The sequence below is a fragment of the Callithrix jacchus genome, chromosome 7 (genome assembly GCF_049354715.1).
Source record: "Callithrix jacchus isolate 240 chromosome 7, calJac240_pri, whole genome shotgun sequence".
NCBI classification, from domain to species: domain Eukaryota; kingdom Metazoa; phylum Chordata; class Mammalia; order Primates; family Cebidae; genus Callithrix; species Callithrix jacchus.
The window spans coordinates 93,106,973-93,125,202 of record NC_133508.1 but is presented as its reverse complement, the minus strand read 5'-3'; the positions used below and the strand labels follow the sequence as shown (position 1 = coordinate 93,125,202).

Here is an 18,230-nt window from a genome sequence, read left to right as displayed (position 1 = left end):
AAGAGCATGCTTATGCACCTGGACTGAGGCATACACAATGTGACTCTGTAACTTGTTCTCAGAAGTGAAGAAGGCAGGAGGTCTGCAATAGGAAATCCTAGAAAAGCAACAGCCATGTGTTCTCATTGTTCAACTCCCACTTATGAGTGAGAACATGCAGTGCTTGGTTTTCTGTTCCTCTGTTAGTTTGCTGAGGATGGTGGCTCCCAGCTTCATCCACAACCCTGCAAAGGACATGATCTCATTCTTTTTTGTTTCTGCATAGTATTCCATGGTGCATATGTACCACATTTTCTTTATCCATTCTACTATTGATGGGGATTTAGGTTGGTTCCATGTCTTTACTATTGTAAATAGTGTAACAATAAACATATGCATTCATGTGTCATTATACTAGAATGATTTATATTCCTCTGGGTATATACCTAGTAATACGATTGCTGGGTCAAATGGTATTTCTGGTTTTAGATCTTAAGGAATTGCCACACTGTCTTCCATAACGGGTGAACTAATTTACGTTCCCACCAGCAGTGTAAAAGCATTCCTATTTCTCCACATCCTCTCCACCATCTACTGTTTCTTGACTTTTTAATAATTGCCATTCTGACTGGCATGATATGGTATCTCATTATGGTTTCCATTTGCATTTCTGTAATGATCAGTGATGTTGAGCTCTTTTCCATATGTTTGTTGGCTGCATAAATGTCTTCATTTGAGAATTGTCTCTTCATATCCTTTGCCCACCCTTTGATGGGGTTTTTCATTTTTTTCTTGTAAATTTGATTAAGTTCTTTGTAGATTCTGGGTAGTAGACATTTGTCAGATGGGTAGATTGCGAAAATGTTCTCCCATTCTGTATGTAGCCTATTCACTCTGATGGTAGTTTCTTTTGCTGTGCTGAAGCTCTTTAGTTTTACTAGGTCAAGTGGGAGTTGAACAATGAAAACACATGGACACAGGGAGGGGAACAACACATACCAGGGACTGTCAGGGGATTGGGGACAAGGGAGGGAGAGCATTAGGACAAATACCTAATGCATATGGGGCTTAAAACTTGGGTGTTGGGTTGATAGGTACAGCAAACCACCATGGCAGATGTATACCTATGTAATAAACCTGTACATTCTGCACATGTATCCCAGAACTTAAAGTACAAGTAATATAAAAGAAGAAAAGAAAAAAGAAAGCAACATCCAAGTGACTTTCTAAGAGGATTTAAGTGGAGGTGGAGGTGGAGTTAGGTCGATGTAGGGTGTGGAAATGGGAAGCTCTCTTTTAAGGAATGGATTGGAGGGTTCTTTCCTGTGAATGAATCTGAGGAAAAAGAAAGGAAAGGAAAGGACAGGACAAGAAAGGAATAGAAAGAAAGAAAAAGAAAGAAAGAGAAGGGAAGGAAGGAAGGAAGGAGGGAGGGAGGGAGGGAAGGAAGGAAGGAAGGAAGGAAGGAAGGAAGGAAGGAAGGAAGGAAGGAAGGAAGGAAGGAAGGAAGGAAGGAAGGGAGAGAAGAAAGAAAGAAGAAAACGAAAGAAAGATCTCTTTTTTCCTACCTTGATTACTTATACTCTAAGTTTAGGAGGTGTTATAGACTGATTTGTGTTCCTCAAAATATATATGTTGAGGCCTTAACATATATTTGGAGATAAGGCCTTTAGGAAGTCAGTGAAGGTTAAATAAGGTCATAGGGTGGGGTCCTAGTCTGATGTCCTTATAAAAAGAGGAGGAAACACCAGAGATTCAATCTCTCTTTCTGTGTTGTTTGCACATGTGCGCCTGTGCAGGCAGAAAAGGCCATGTGACTATAACATTCATTTTACAGATAGTCAGAATGTGACTATCACATTCATCTTAAGGCAAATGATGTTACTCCTTTTCAGATTCAGTTTCCTGAAGGTTTCACATCAGGTAAGTAGCACAGGCTGAACTTGTGTCTTCTGACTGTCTTTCATGCTGACTTCTGCCAAAAATCCTTCTTCTTTAGAAGCAAGAAGTTAAAACCTACTTGGAGTTACCACTTATTTGACTCTACCTGAAAAATAAAATGTGTTCTTTCAGGGCTCAATGTGATCATAGCCAGGAATTTTTGGCAAAGATTTTTATTATCACAATATGTTCTGCTCTACTAATGGGTTGAAGGGGATGGTGAAGCGTGACATCCATCCATAATACATGGGGCGAGGAGGAAAGGGGCAGTAAGAGGAAGGGTAAGCAGAGCCTGCCTGGAAATCGGGACACCATGTGATCCACTGCAAGACTGGAAGTTACACTAAACAGAGAGGAAGATTGTTGAAATCCTGGAACTTAGGAGAAATCCAATACTGGAGCTTCAAGGCAGAATAATTTAGAAAGTTGGGGCAAGAAAAATAGAAAAGGACATCTGATACAGGAAAATGTCTTTGACCTGGACAATAAAATAAAATTAGCCTGCACATGTTGGGAATGCAGGGTTTTTAAAAAAAAGAGAATTTTGGCAATGATTAGTGACTTAGCTTTATGCAAAGGAAAAATTCAATCACACGTTGGTACAAATACTTTTCCCTTTGACTCCTGGGGTGAAAGTTTCAAAATGCATGTATTAAGCACCTGTCTACCCATAGCAGTGGCCCAATAAAAAATGTTTCCTTCTGTTGGCTTTCTTCTTTATTTTTCTCCTGTTCCTCACCCCTCCTTCCTAGATTCACTGTGTAAACTACCTGCATGCAAGACTTTGTCTCAGATTCTGCCTTTGGGGAAACGCAGGTTAAGATAATTGGTTACAGAAGAGGTCCTAGAATTCTGACCTTCTGGATGAGTTTCTTGAGGCTTATTAGATTCCACTGGATTAAAGGCCCCAGTTCCCAAGCTGGGGGACACTTATATCAGCAGACACACTAAGCTATCCACTAAGCTTCAAACTGTGTTTCCATCTGGTCATCTGCACTCCTCATCATTGTATCAGTGGTAAAAAAAGAGAGTTGCTGGACTGGTGGGAATAATGGACCCTGAATATGAAGAGCAGCTAGGGTCGATGCCATAAAATAGATGTAGGGCTGAGTATGTCTGGAACTTAATTGAATCAATAGAACAATTCTTGATATTTCCTTGCATGGTCACAATGGTGAACAGGCAACTGAAGCAACCAGGAACACAAGAGCAGCCAAGGGCACAGAGCTCTTTAGGGATGAAATTCTGAGGCATCCAACAGGAAAGCAGCCTAGGCCAGCTGAAGGGTTGGTTAGTGGGGAAATCTCTAGAGGATGTTGGAGGAGAGAGATAAATGCTAATGAAGGCTTGGGACAGCTGTGGCTGTGACCATCTAGCTTGCTTCCCTTGTAGAACAGCAGCCAGGTACCTCTTTGGAGGAGGTGAGCTTAATGAGAAGCACAAGCAGTCTGAGTGTGGCTAGAATGGACCATATTAGATGTCTTTTATGAACCACTTCAAACCCTCTCAGCACAGTGTTATTTTAACCAACAAAACCAGGAAAGATCCAAGTGTGAATACATTAATTTCCATGGGGTCATGCTTGACCAATGGAATTGAGAGCCAATGAATAAGTTCTTCCTCCTTTCACCACCCTTGGAGTAGAGTTCTAAGATGCATTCTAGAAGTTTCCTTAGAAGGCCTCATAGCATCAAGTATCACTCTGCCACAATGGTGACCAGCTCAATCATACATCCTCATACTGGTTTTCTTTCTATCTGGCATTTGTCCTGGTCCTCACATCTGCTTCATGGAATCATTTCCAGAATGAACTATCTGCATACAAGACTTTGCCTTAGGGTCTGCGTAGTGTCTGTTTTGGGGGAATCTATCCTACGACAGTGTAGCTATGAAGTCTGTGGTTGCATCAAGTAATTAATCTAACAATACTATTTTCAGTAAATATACCATTTGATTTGTATTTATTTGTTTTGGAAACTGCCTATTAATTATGGAATATTCAATTATTCACATTTGTTATTGCACTTGTAGTTTTCAAAAGTGTGTTTTTCTTGAATTCTTTCTTGCTGTTTATTGTTACACAAGATGTTTGCCTTCCTATTTCTGGTTCTCACAGTAATGACATTTGGGGTTTTTTTTAAAGGGCTAAGGATGCCAGTGAAATGTCTAGTGCCAAGATGAGTGAGTAATTGTTCATATTTGCTATGAGTCTTTTTCTCAGTCTGTTGCTTACTTTCTAAATTAGTGTGTTTTTAAAATCTTGGTCTTATATTTAAATGATTAATAAATAGGGAATGATTAAGGGAATTGGACTATATGTACCAAAATAAATAATACTAGTTTCTAAGACTACAATTACTACCAAAAATATATTTATGGTATGGCATTAAATAAAAAAGAGAAGACAAGCTGTATTATACTGAAAGCACTAACTACAAAAAGAGATTGATAGTGACTCTTCTAAGATGCTAATAACTGCAGTATTCTAGTCTTGAGCTCAAGGACAAAACTATTTTGAAAATCTTACCTAATGCTGTTACATTAAAAAATTTTAAAAATAAATAAGTTAAACACACACAATTTTTAGTGTTAAGTAAACTGATGTAATTCAAATGTCATTGAGCCTGTCTTTTCCATGCAGTTGGTAACACGCAGGGCTTTGTTCTTTCATTTGGAAAAAGTCACACTTTATTAATAATAACAACCCAATCTCTTGAGAGATTGCCGAGCAAAGGCACAGGGCTTTGGAATGCTGGGCCCTGCCCCTGCTTTCAGGATATTTGGAGAACATTTTCCTACAGGAACAATGAGCTTGCCTTCTTTCAGTGGCCTCCGTAAATACATGTAACTTACAGGAGCTTAAAGACGTACATTTGTAAAAGCCATTAGTGTCGATTAATGTAGACAAATGATTGAAATTGGGACACTGGGAGGTGCAACTCCACACCTTGTACCATTTATGGGCAGGAAATGAGGAACAATTAGGTTGGTGAGGCTGGAAAACAGCCCTCCAGCCCTGCCTGCATGGGGTCAGCATCAGGAAAGCTCCATGGGGGTGTAATGGGAAAAGAGGCCGGGGCCAGGACAGCGACAGATGAGAGCAACAGGCCGCAGTTATGGCCAAAGCAGATTTCTCAGCTCAGCCACCCCGTATTCAATGTTGCTTATAACAATGATGGCAACTGAAATTTGTTGGCTCTTTACAAATAGTTTTGAGTTCTTACAACCATCTTGGAAGTATACTTGTGTAGTTGTGGCTTTGCTCATCCATTTTTTTTTCTATCAGTGAATATTTTCTGAGGATTTAATCTGCTTGAGGGATCACATGGTAAGTAGTCATCTTTACCTTCATAAAAGTTACATTCTAGGCAATTTCTAGGTAGTATGGTAGCAAATGACGTTCTATGGAAGTACATAGGACAGCCCTTAAATCCAGTCTTGGGTGTTCTGGAAGGCTTCTCATAGGAGGTGAGGCCCAAGGCAAGACATGCTGATAAATATAAATGCTCATTTTAACAATGAGAAAATTGATTTAGGGTTTAAGCAAGTCTCATGGCATCCAAAAACAAAGCGGAAGCCAACTTTGTTTTCAAAGTCAAGTAACATAAACATTTTTTCCCTAATAGGAACTGAATCACTTAAGTGCCCAACACTTTTTAAAAACATTTTATTTTTCATTGAAATATTTGTGAAAAGTTATATTTCATGCCTTTTGCTTAAGCAATGTAGGAACTAGATGGCTCTAAATTCTCTTCATACATATTTTTTTTTCAGAAAGAAACATTTAATAGGAACTTATAAACAGAAGCCATGTCTGTGTCTTGGGCAGCAGCAAGACGTGCTGATGGATCCCTGTGCAATTACTCCCCAGACCCAGAGCTTATGTTCCATAAGGAATGGGCAGTTCAGAAAGGATATGTAGGACAATTAAAGTATATATGACAACATCAAGATTGTTTGACCTAAGGGCAGGAGTTAGGGTAAACGCTTGCTCTTATACGAGAAACAATACATAAACTGGAAATGTTAGAGGCCTTCCTGGAACAGCGGCTGATCAGAAGCCAACTTGATACATTAGCTTTCAAGATGGAGTTACTTCAACCTCCATATTCCACCTCCCTAATCTGACTCTTAGAATCTCATGCGCCCTTCTCTTTCATAATGGTCCTTGGGTCTTTGGGAAGGGTGCTTGGTATTGAAAACAAAAACTGATCCAGGCCCAGTGGGATTCTGGGGAAGATTCACAGGTTTTGCTGAATCATCTTTAGTCCTCAGAGTACTATCATTTCGGTTTCCTCTGAAATAAAACAATGAGAGATACATAACATTAATAATTTGAATAGTAGATCTATAATGCACACAGAGATTACCGTCAAAAAAAGAATTTATATATCATTCATTAAGAATCATGAGGAAAATTAAAGCCCAGCTCTCTTTTAGAAAGACATCTTGCAGCCAGGCGAGGATTCAGGATTTAGCCGAAAATGTAGGCAAATAATAAAAACTTAACACAATGGTCAGGGCTAAAATCTACATTTTTTTCTCCTCTAGTTTCTGTATTTTTATCAAGAACACATTATAATAGGACTAATTTATTTGCAAAATAAATTTTAGTCTCTTTATACCTGGCCTGTTTACTTGGATAAAATGCAGCAAGAATAGTGATCAGTCACATAGACTCCTTCTAAGTTGTCTTTGCTGGAACTTTTACATTCTCTGAATAAAATTTATTCAAATATAAACGAATTCAATAAATACAAGGCACTTTGCTTCACCCTAAAGGGCACACAAGCAAATTCTGTAGTGTCCCTGTGCTCCAGGGATTTACAGTGTTGTGGAGGTTGAGACAAGAATTAGAACAGAATTTCTCAAATGGTGCTTTGTGAGATGTACAAGTAAGAAATTTCTTCTGAGTATAACTGAGATATTTAAAAATATCTAATAAAGAGATGTAATCTTTCAGTAAGGCCTTAAAGTGGATGGCAGAAGGCAGGATCATCCTTATAAGCAAACATTTGTATAACACAATACTACTTTGAGTTACTACATTTTGAATTTTATTTTGAATGTGGTGCTTTATTGTGATAAGGCACTATATCTGCTGTTGGGATTTTCTTTCTCATCATCATCAACTACATCTATTCAATATCCACTTTCCTATCAGCTAGTTAATATAAATGCACTGCTAGTTTGATGCTTAAAATTGTGTTTGGACTGGAAAAGCTGATAACTCAACTTATTGAAGCATATGGTAGATTAGATAAAAGTTCAAAACATTCTAAGGAAAGGCATAACACAGGGATCGTTAGTTGAAAAGCACAAAACACAGATGAGAGAAGTGGCTGAATGTAAGGCAACAGGAAATCTGGGCACGGATGATGCAGTGGGAAGCATGTGCCCTTTTTAAATGGGGAATGCTGTTACTCAGTACCAGTGGATTGTGCCCAGGTAGGAAAGCTTAAAGTCCACAGTTGCTGGACTTTCTGATTTCCGAAAGGAAGATGAGAATCAGGATTTTTTTGGTGTGTGTATAATCTGCAAAATGTTAAATGTTGGCAATAAATCACTGTTTTAAAATATAGCACATGAAACAAGTACAGTTAAAATAATCCACAGATTGAATCCTCCCTACAAGACAAAAGGCCTAATAATAATAACAACAACTAAACTAAACTTTTTGAGCACATTTTTAAGTGCCTTATTGATATGGTTCATTTAACTCTCACAATAAACCTATGGAAGCAGGGATGAAAGTGTTGCCCATTTTACAAATGAAGAAATCAGATACAAAGAAGTTCAGTAATTTTGCAAGAATACCCAGGTAGCAATTGGCATGGCCAGCCTTCAATCCGAGGCATTCTGATTCCAGAATTTACATTCACCAGTAGTATACTATACTGTTTCTCAAAATGAATGGCTTCTGTACAAGGATTCCATGTCAGTTATTTATTTGTTTGTTTGTTTTGAAACAGGGTCTCGCTCTGTTGGCCAGGCTGGAGTGCAGTGATATGATCACAGCTCATGGCAGCCTCAATCTCCCTGGCTCAAGTGATCATCACACCTCAGCCTACCAAGTAACTGGGACAGGCATGTACCACTTGGCCTGGCTATTTTTTTTTATTACTTTTTGTAGAGATGGGGTCTCACTAGGTTGCTCAGGCTGGTCTGAAACTCCTGAGCTCAAGTGATTCTCCTATTTCAGCTCCCAAAGTTCTGAGATTACAAGTACAAAAATTATAATAATTCTTGTTATAATTTTGTCCCAGATGGTAAGGATGTGAGGGGTTAAAGCTTAAAGATTTTCATGACTGCATGCAAACTCACTTATCCAGTTTATTTTTCAGTACTGCCAAACTATAATGCCAAGATCAAAAAACGTTGGAAGCATAAAATTTGAGCCCTTGTTCCTTTACTTTATTGACCTATTGTCTGAGTGACGTTGGGAAACTTATTAGCCTGACTTAGTCTTGCCTTTCTCACATGAGCAAAGAGAATGATGAAAAATATCCTGCAGGGTTGTTATGAGGTATAGGAATAATGTGTAAAAATACTTGCTTCAAAATAAATGCTTAACTATAGACATTATAATGACAACATTAATTTGGAGAGAGTGCATTTAACTAATACATTTAAGGCACTATCTTGTGGTGAATCAATAATTAATTCTCTATAGTTTCTATTGTCAGAGACTAGAGAAGTCAAGTACTTAAAGAAGTTGAGACACCTCTATCAATTGTGATAATATAATATAAGATTCTAATTAAGAAGTACACAACTGACAGTGATATACGTAGAAGAGATTAATATCCACTGGAGAAGATAATGAAGCCTACTTGAAGGGAGTGGCATTCAAGCTGGGTTTTTAAAAGATGAGAAAGCCAGGCCAGGCGCAGTGGCTCACACCTGTAATCCCAGCACTTTGGGAGGCCGAGGCAGGTGGATCACGAGGTCAACAGATCGAGACCATCCTGGTCAACACGGTGAAACCCTGTCTCTACTAAAAATACAAAAAATTAGCTAGGCATGGTGGCGCATGCCTGTAATCCTAGCTACACAGGAGGCTGAGGCAGGAGAATTGCCTGAACCCAGGAGGCGGAGGTTGCGGTGAGCCGAGATCGTGCCATTGCACTCCAGCCTGGGTAACCAAAGCAAAACGCCATCTCAAAAAAAAAAAAAAAAAAAAGGTGAGAAAGCCTTGGACAAGAGGACTTGAAGTTAGCAAGTCACAGATGAACTGGGCTAGCATGAACAGAGAGGCACCAAGATGAGAAAAATTGTGCCTGAAATATAAATTAGTTTACTGAAACCAGAGAGCAGGATGTGTAGAAGACATATGTGCAGAGAGCTCTGTAGTACTAGCCTTCAGGTTCAACCAACAAGTGGCAGTGTTGTTGATCACATACAAGGCCAGAGAAGGTCTGTGTTTGCACATTCTCTAGGCTGTACAGGGAAATATAGGGGGCAGCTGGCAAGTATGAGAACTAGAGGTAAGAAATTTAATTTCCTGTCCAATCTAGGTTCACTGGCTTGTAGAGAAGAAATTCCAGTTGGAAAGCCAGATGTTCTCATATAAACGCAGGAGGGAGATGTGTGGAATCAGAAGATAGCTATAAAACAAGTTGAAAATTGGGAGTGGTGGAGGTGTCTACACAAAAGAACCATTTGAAATCAATTGTCTCAACCTAAACCTTCAAGACTTTCCTATGAGCAGAATGGAATATTCATCTGGAGCATTGTGTTTTCAGAATTAAGAGTGTGGCAAAGCAAATAGACTGTTAAATGGTAGGAAGAGGGCAGCATGTGAAGTCACTCACACTGGGGTCAATTGATGATGTTTTTATAAAGCAATGATGAGGATATGTTTAAATGGGATATGGTGTAGTGGTGCAACGTAGCATTGCCTGCAACAGTGTGAACTCTTCATCTATTCTCATTGGTCTATAACCTCAGTGTGGTATCACTGATCAGTATAGTGTGCTGACATCTGTCGATCACATCTTTCCAATTTCCTTCAGACCACATCCTATCTCTGCATCTTTCCAATATGTCCTTTCAGATTCTACCCAATTAGGACAAGGATAGACAAGCACAGGCAAAAGCAGCATGGCACAGTGGAAGGAACAATGGCTTCCAGTCCAAAGTCATTGATTCTTACACTGGCTCTACCAACTATTGAATGGATTTTGGGGATACTGTCTTTGGAACCTCAACTTTCTCATCTGGAAAAAAAGGATGAAGAAATGAGACACTATATATGAGAGTATCTGATACAGTCCTGGAACTTAGTGTATGCATAAAGATCAAAAGGAGATCATCAAACCAACCTTGGTGCTGGAGTTGCGAAGGTGGTGAACCAAGACCTCAGAGGCTATCTCAGAATGACGGAAGGTGAGGGAGGCAGGAGATAGAGGTTTATGAAAGCTTCAGGAGCAGATAATGACAGTCCTTGAGTGACTTTGCTTACAGAATGTGAGGACTTGTTTCTCCATCCCACCTGTACATATACTGAAGCCAGTCAGGGTCTCCCAGATAGAGACAAGAACTGTTTATTCTTCCTCAAACACCTCCTGCATTTTTAATGTTCTTTCTCCGTTATATTTTCTCCACCTGCAATTATTTTCTTCTACATTTGACCGTCCACTTCTTTTCCTATACTGCTGGGGCTGAAAGTTGAGTCTTATTTTTTATGGTGTGTCCTATGTTCTTCCCACATCTCCTCACCCACTTTCATGTATGTGGCAGTTTATCAGGAGATTTTTTTTTCCCTTAGAGCATGTGTACTAGTCAGGGTTTTCTAGAGGGACAGAACCAGTGGGATATATGTATATACAAAGGGGAGTTTATTAAGGAGGATTGACTCACACGATCACAAGGTAAAGTCCCATGATAGGCTGTCTGCAAGCTGAGAAGCAAGGAAGCCAGTTCAAGTCCCCAAACCTCAAAAGTAGGGAAGCTGACAGTGCAGCCTTCAGTCTGTGGCCAAAGGCCTGGCAAACCACTGGTGTTAAGTCCAAGAGTCAACACTAAAGGGCAGGCAGCACCCAGCATGGGAGAAAGATGAAAGCTGGAAAACTCATCAAGTCAACTTCTTCCACCTTCTTTTGCCTGCTTCTTCTAGCCACACTGACAACTGATTGGATAGTGCCTACCCACACTGTGGATGGGTCTTCCTGATGGTGGTTCTTCCTCTCTCAGTCCACTGACTCAAATGCCAATTTCTTCTGGAAACACCCAGAAACACCCAGATAAACCCAGAAACAATACTTTGCATCCTTCAATCCAATCAAGTTGACACTTAATATTAACCATCACAGCATGGATAGGTAAATAGATGTTAAGAGCTAGAAAAGAACTTAGATAATCTTTCTAGTCCAGTATGACTATTTCTTAAACTAACATCCACAAACTATAGATGGAGTTCTGTGAACCACTTGAAAATATAGGTAAAATGTGTATAAATCTGAATGTTCATTTTTTTCCTAGGTAAATATCCATAGCTTTTTCTCATATTTTCAAAGTAGCACATATTCATAAAATAAGAATTCAACCTTTTACTTTATAAAGTGTCAAGAAAGTACATATTATGGTTAAAGTAATGTAGTCACTAAAATGCTGATAGAGGTAGGAGAAGAAACAAGACTTACTGTTTTTCATCCCAGAAGACTTGAAAATTTTATTAGGCCATTTTCATACTGCTATAAAGAAATACTCAAGACTGGGTAATTTATAAAGAAAAGAGGTTTAATTGGCCCATGGTTCTACAGGCTATACAAGAAGCATAGTAGCATCTGCTTCTGGGAGGCCTCAGGTAGCTTCCAATCATGGTGGAAGACAAAGGGGGAGCCAGCATATCACATGGCAAAAGCAGGAGCAGGAGAGAAGCGGGAGGTGCCACACACTTTTGAATAACTAGATCATGTGAGAACTCACTCACTAGCATGAGAACAACACTAAGGGGACTTTGTTTTCTGTTTGTTCCTGTCTAAAGATACCTTCTTCAATACATATTGTTGACTCGTTGACATTAATCTCAGGGCCAGCTGGTTATGACTCATGCTTGAATGAAACTTATATAGCATGTATTTTCTCTGTTGGGCACACAGCCTTCTTGAATGTTGGAACAACAGACAGCACTTTAGGGTTGTGTTGAGGACATTTTAAACAGTGAAATCACCAACAGAAAGAATGAAAATGTAAAAACGTGGCACAAATAGCCTGCAAGAAGGGCCCTTGTTCACAGTATGGGGCTGAAACAAGAAGTTGGAACACTGCCTTGTTAGCCCTCACCCAGGGATGTGTGTGTTGGGTATCTTAAAATTTTCACCACCCTCTGCATGTTCTTGAATGATTACAAAAGAACCTCAAATATTGACTTTGGGGTCATAAATACATTTTAGAAGAAGGGTGAATTTGCAAACATGGAATCCACAAATAATGAGACTCTGCTGATGTTGGCTTGCTGGAAAAAGAAGGATTCCCTAGAAGGTGACTTGAATTGATACCAGCAGGTTTCCTGATTCCCCACTCAGTTAAATTCTGTCACTATTCTAGACTGGGCATGGTGGCTCATTCCTGTAATCTCAGTAATTTGGGAGGCTGAGGTGGACAGATCACCTGAGGTTAGGAGTTTAAGACCAGCCTGGCCAAAATGATGAAACTTCATCACTACTAAAAATACAAAAATTGGTCAGGCATGGTGGCACGCACCTGTGATTACAGCTACTGGGGAGGCTGAAGCAGAAGAACCGCTTGAGCCAGGAGGCAGAAGTTGCAGTGAGCTGAAATTGCACCACTGCACTGCAGCCTAGGTGACAAAGAGAGACCCCCGTCTCAAAAAAAAAAATTTTTTTTTGGTTGTTTAAAACATTTTTTCTTGAAAACCTTTAGCATAAGACTTTCCTCTATAATCCACTTAAGTGCTACGGAATGGGAAAAAATGAAAGAGTAAGAAAAGCCAGACGCAGATGCAGAGAAACCGTTCCATCCAGGAGTTTTGTTCTGGCAGACAGCTGCTTATGTTTCCTGCAGGCCTTTACATTTAGGGACCTAATTCTGCCACTGTGCAGGCATAATTTGCAACTCATTCCAGTATAATTAATTCCTCCTCCCCACCTCACCTCTAACTCCCCCAATTCCCTGTTTCCAAACATGACCCAAAAAAGGAATTAACAAAATTTCTTTTCTGATTTGTGACTTATCCCAAAGAGCATGGTGCCTTAATTGGGTGATTTCTATCAGGAAGTTGAGAGCAATTTGATGTTGTCTTTAAACCAGAACTTTTTGCTCCTGGGCAACGCAATTCCATTTTTTAATGAAAATCACTGGAAACAGGAATTTTTGTAAAAAGTAATTTGAGAAGGGCAGTTACAGAAAACAGGGCTCAGCAATGCAGCTTGACCATGGTAAGAAAAGTTCTGCAGTGGAGTGATTGCATCTAGGCCCTGGATTGAGCAAGGGACAAAACTCAGTGGCTAGACCCAGCTGTATTAGTCCATTCTCACACTACTATACAGAAATTCCTGAGACTGGATAATTTAAAAAGAAAAGAGGTTTGATTGGCTCGATTCTGCAGGCTGTACAGGAAGCATAGCAGCTTCTGCTTCTGGGGAAGCCTCAGGAAGCTTTCAATCATGGCAGAAGGCAAATGGGGAGAGAGACATCTCACATGGCCAGAACAGAAGGAAGAGAGGGAGGGAGAAGGTGCTACATACTTTTAAACAGCCAGATCTCATGAGAACTCACTGTCATGGTGGCAGCACAAAGGCGGATGGTGTTAAACCATGAGAATCCACCCCATTATCCAGTCATCTCCCATAAGGCCCCACCTCCAATACTGGCGATGACAACTGAACAAGAGATTTGGGTGGAGACTCAGATCCAAACAATATTGCCAGCCGTACTTGTACTTACTGTGTAACATTGGACAAGTCTTTCCTATTTTCTGTTCTTTCTGTTTTTTAATTATGAAATGAGGGATTGAATACTTCAGAAGATAACTCCCAGGCTTATTCTGGAACACTAGAAAGACAAAATAAAATCAAATTATACTGTTTATCTGCTTTATCAATTTTATTCATTTATTTATTTAATAGGTATTTTGAAGTATGTTTTGACCTACTTCACTTTTAAACAAATCTTGCTAAGGCCAAAAAATTTTAGAGTTTTTAGACTTTTAGAGTCCCCATTGATGTGCACTAAATGTCTGTATTTATACAGTCTAGTGAATATGGTTTGGCTGTGTCTTCACCCAAATCTAAACTCAAATTTTATCTCTTGAATTCCCACATGTTGTGGGAGCCACTCAGGGGGAGGTATTTGAATCATGAGGGCCGGTCATATTCTCTTGATAGTGAATAAGTCTCAGGAGATATGATGGGTTTATCAGGGGTTTCTGCTTTTGCTTCTTTCTCATTTTCTCTTGTCTGCCACCCTGTGAGATGTGCCTTTCACCTTTCACCATGATTCTGAGGCCTCCCCCAGCCACATGGAACTGTAAGTCCAATTAAATCTCTTTTTATTCCCAGTTTTGGGTACGTCTTTATCAACAGCATGAAAACAGACTGATACAGTGAATTGGTACCAGTAGAGTGGGGTGCTGCTGAAAAGATACCCAAAAATGACTTGGGAACTGGGTAACAGGCAGAGGTTGGGGCAGTTTAGAGGACTCAGAAGAAGACAGGAAAATGTGGGAAAGTTTGGAACTTCCTAGAGGCGTGTTGAATGGCTTTGACAAAAATGCTGATAGTGATATGAACAATCAGGTCCAGGCTGAGGTGGTCTCAGATGGAGATGAGGAACTTGTTGGGAATTGGAGCAAAGGTGACTCCTGTTATGTTTTAGCAAGACTAGTGGCATTTTGCCCCTGCCCTAGAGATTTGTGGAACTTTAAACTTGAGAGAGATGATTTAGGTTATCTTGCAGAAGAAATAACTAAGCAGCCAAGCATTTGAAAGATGACTTGGGTGCTTTTAAAAGCATTCCATTTTAAAAGGGGAACAGAAAATGAAAGTTCAGAAAATGTGCAGCCTGGTGATGCAGTAGAAAAGAAAACCTCCCTCTCCCTTTTTTTTATGAGAAGAAATTCAAGCTGGCTGTAGAAATTTGCATGAGTAGCAAAAAGCCTAATGTTAATTCCCAAGATGATGGGGAAAATGTCTCCAAGCCATGTCAGAGATCTTCATAGCAGCCCCTCCCATTACAGGCCTAGAGGCTCAGAGGAAAAAGTGGTTTTGTGGGCCAGGTCAAGGGTGCCTGGGCCATGTGAAGCCAAGGGACTTAGTGCCCTGTGTCCCAGCTGTTCCAGCCATGTCTGAAAGCGGCCAACATAGAGCTTGGGCTATGACTTCAGAGGGTGGAAACTCCAAGCCTTGGCAGCTTCCACGTGGTATTGAGCCTGCAGGTACACAGAACTCAAGAATTAAGGTTTGGGAACCTCTGCTTAGATTTCAGAAAACGTATGCAAATGCCTGGTTGTCCAGGCAAAAGTTTGCTCCAAAGGTTGGGCCCTCATGGAGAACCTCTGCGAGGGCAATGCAGAAGAGAAATGTGGGGTCAGAGTTCTCACACAGAGTCCCTACTGGAGAGAAGAGGGCCACTGTCCTCCAGACCCCAGAATGGTAGATCCACCAACGGCTTGCATCGTGTACCTGGAAAAGCCACATACACTCAATGCCAGGCCGTGAAAGCAGCCAAGAGGCAGGCTGTACTCTGCAAAGCCACAGAGGTGGAGTTGCCCAAGACCATGGGATCCCACCTCTTGCATCAGTGTGACGTGGATGTGAGACCGGAGTCAAAGGAGATCATTTTGGAGCTTTAAAATATGTCTGCCCTGCTGGATTCCGGACTTGCATGGCACCTATAACTTCTTTGTTTTGGCCAATTTCTCCCATTTGGAATGATCATATTTACCCAATACCTGTGCCCACATTATATCGAGGAGGTAACTAGCTTGCTTTTCATTTTACAGTCTTATAGGCAGAAGAGAGTTGCCTTGTTTCAGATGAAACGTCGGATTGTGGACTTTTGGGTTAATGCTGAAATGAGTAAGACTTTGAGGGACTGTTGGGAAGGCATGATTAGTTTTGAAATGTGATGACATGAGATTTGGAGGGGCTGGGTGGAATGATATGGTTTGGCTATGTCTCCACTGAAATCTCTACTTGAATTGTATCTTCCACAGTTCCCACATGTTGTAGGAAGGACCTGGAGGAGATAATTGAATCTGGGGGCCAGTCTTTCCTGTGCTATTCTCCCAATAATGAAAGTCTCACGAGATCTGATGGGTTTATCAGGGGTTTCCACTTTTGCTTCTTTCTCATTATCTCTTCTCTGCCACCCTGTGAAACATGCTTTCACCTTTCACCATGATTGTGAGGCCTCCCAGCCATGTGGAACTGTAAGTCCAACTGAACCTCTTTTGGTTCCCAGTTTTGAGTATGTCGTTATCAGCAGCACAAAAATGAATTTCTTCACTTCCTTCTCTTTATCAGGCCTATTCATCCGTGTTGTCTTTGGAAAACCCATTTTCCCATTTTTCCTTTTAGGAGGGGTTCATTTGTTCAAATTTTAATAATATGCTTGTATCTCACCTAATCTATGAAGCCTTTCAACAACATTATCAGGTTTATCTAATTCCTCCACCCCACACTAGTGGAAAGTTCCAGCAAAGCTCTGGTAACTCTGGTAAACTTACTTATTTACACACTCATCTTCCTCACTAAACTGTGAGTCCTTGACACACATATATACAGCCATGCACTGCGTAATGACATTTTGCTTGCATGTACAATGAGAGTCCCATAAAATTATAATGAAGCTGAAAAATTCCTATCATCTTATGACTTTGTAGTCCTCATAATGTCATAGGGCAGCACATTACCCATATGTTTGTGGTGATGCTGGAGCGGACAAACCTACTGTACTGCCAGTCATATAAAAGTATAGCACTTGCAATTATGTACAGTACATAATACTTGGCAATGACCATAAATAACTGTATTACTGGCTATGTACTTATGATACATTTATCATTATTTTAGAGTGTACATTCTCTACTTAAAAAAAAAATGCAACCATGAAACAGCCTCAGACAGGTCCTTAGGAAGTATTCCAGAAGAAGACATTGCTGTCATAGGAAATTTCATAGGAAATAGGTAAGACCTGTGAACCTGATGTTGAAATGCTGTCTGCTATGACAGCTGGCATGGATGCTGTTTCCTATGAATGCTATTTCCTATGACATCCTGTGTTGATGCTGGTCTGCTATGACAGCTCCCCATGTGCTATTGCCCCTGAAGACTTTCTAGTGGGACAAGACACGAAGGTGAAAGACAGTGACATTGATGATCTTGACCCTAAATTAATGTGTGTTCGTGCCTTATTTTTTAACAAAAAATAAAAAATGAAAACAAATAAAAATTTAAAAGCTTATGGAGTATATAAAGATAGAAAACAGTTTTGTACAGTTGAACAATATGTTTGTATTTTCAGCTAAGTATTATTACAAGAGTCAGAAAGCTAAAAGAGTTTAAAAAGTTACAGTAAGCTCAGGTTAATTTACTTATTGAAGGAAGACATTTTTTTGAATGAAGAAAAGCCTAAGCATAAAGTGTTTATACAGTCTATAGTAGTATACAGTAATGACCTATAGGCCGTCATATTCACTCACTCACTCACTGACTCACCCAGAGCAACTTCCAATCCTGTAAGTTCCATTCATGGTGAGTGACATATACAGGTGTACCAGTTTTTAAAAATTTTATATTGTATTTTTATTGTACCTTTTATATGTTTGGATATACAAATACATAATATTGTTTTACAGTTACTTACAGTATTCAGTACAATAATGTGCTATGCAGGTTTGTAGCCGAGGAACAATAGGCTGTACCATATAGCCTAGGTGTGTAAGAGGCTATACCATCCAGGTTTGCATGATCACACACTACAGTATGCACATGAGAAAATCAACAAATGAAGCATTTCTCAGAACATATCCCTATCACTAAGTGATGCATGACTGTATCTTTTTACCCAAACCCAGAAAAGTGTTTGACACATGGTAGATACTCAAGAATATCTCATGAATGAAGAAGGAATTAATTTATGGATCCAAAATAAAGAATATGTGTGGAACACTGAGGTATGCTTACCACAAATGAAGGGGTCAAGTTCTACTTAGCATTAGCTGTGAACGCATGATGAATGGGGGCCCAGTATTGTCATATCTCCCAATTTTTCAAGACAAGCAAAAAAAAGTGATTGTATTATGAAAAATATTATTTTTAATATTTTCAAGTCCTTTAAAATTA

At 39.8% G+C, this 18,230-nt stretch overlaps 1 long non-coding RNA gene across 1 annotated transcript; it reads right to left on the bottom strand.

The window, feature by feature from the left end:
* Positions 1 to 4,500: 4,500 nt before the first annotated feature.
* Positions 4,501 to 13,938, bottom strand: LOC144577157 (uncharacterized). The gene is made up of 2 exons (XR_013520493.1): positions 13,831 to 13,938; positions 4,501 to 6,217 (listed from the first exon to the last, which is right to left on the bottom strand). It is a non-coding gene; the product is annotated as an uncharacterized LOC144577157 (long non-coding RNA).
* Between the last annotated feature and the right edge of the window lie 4,292 nt (positions 13,939 to 18,230).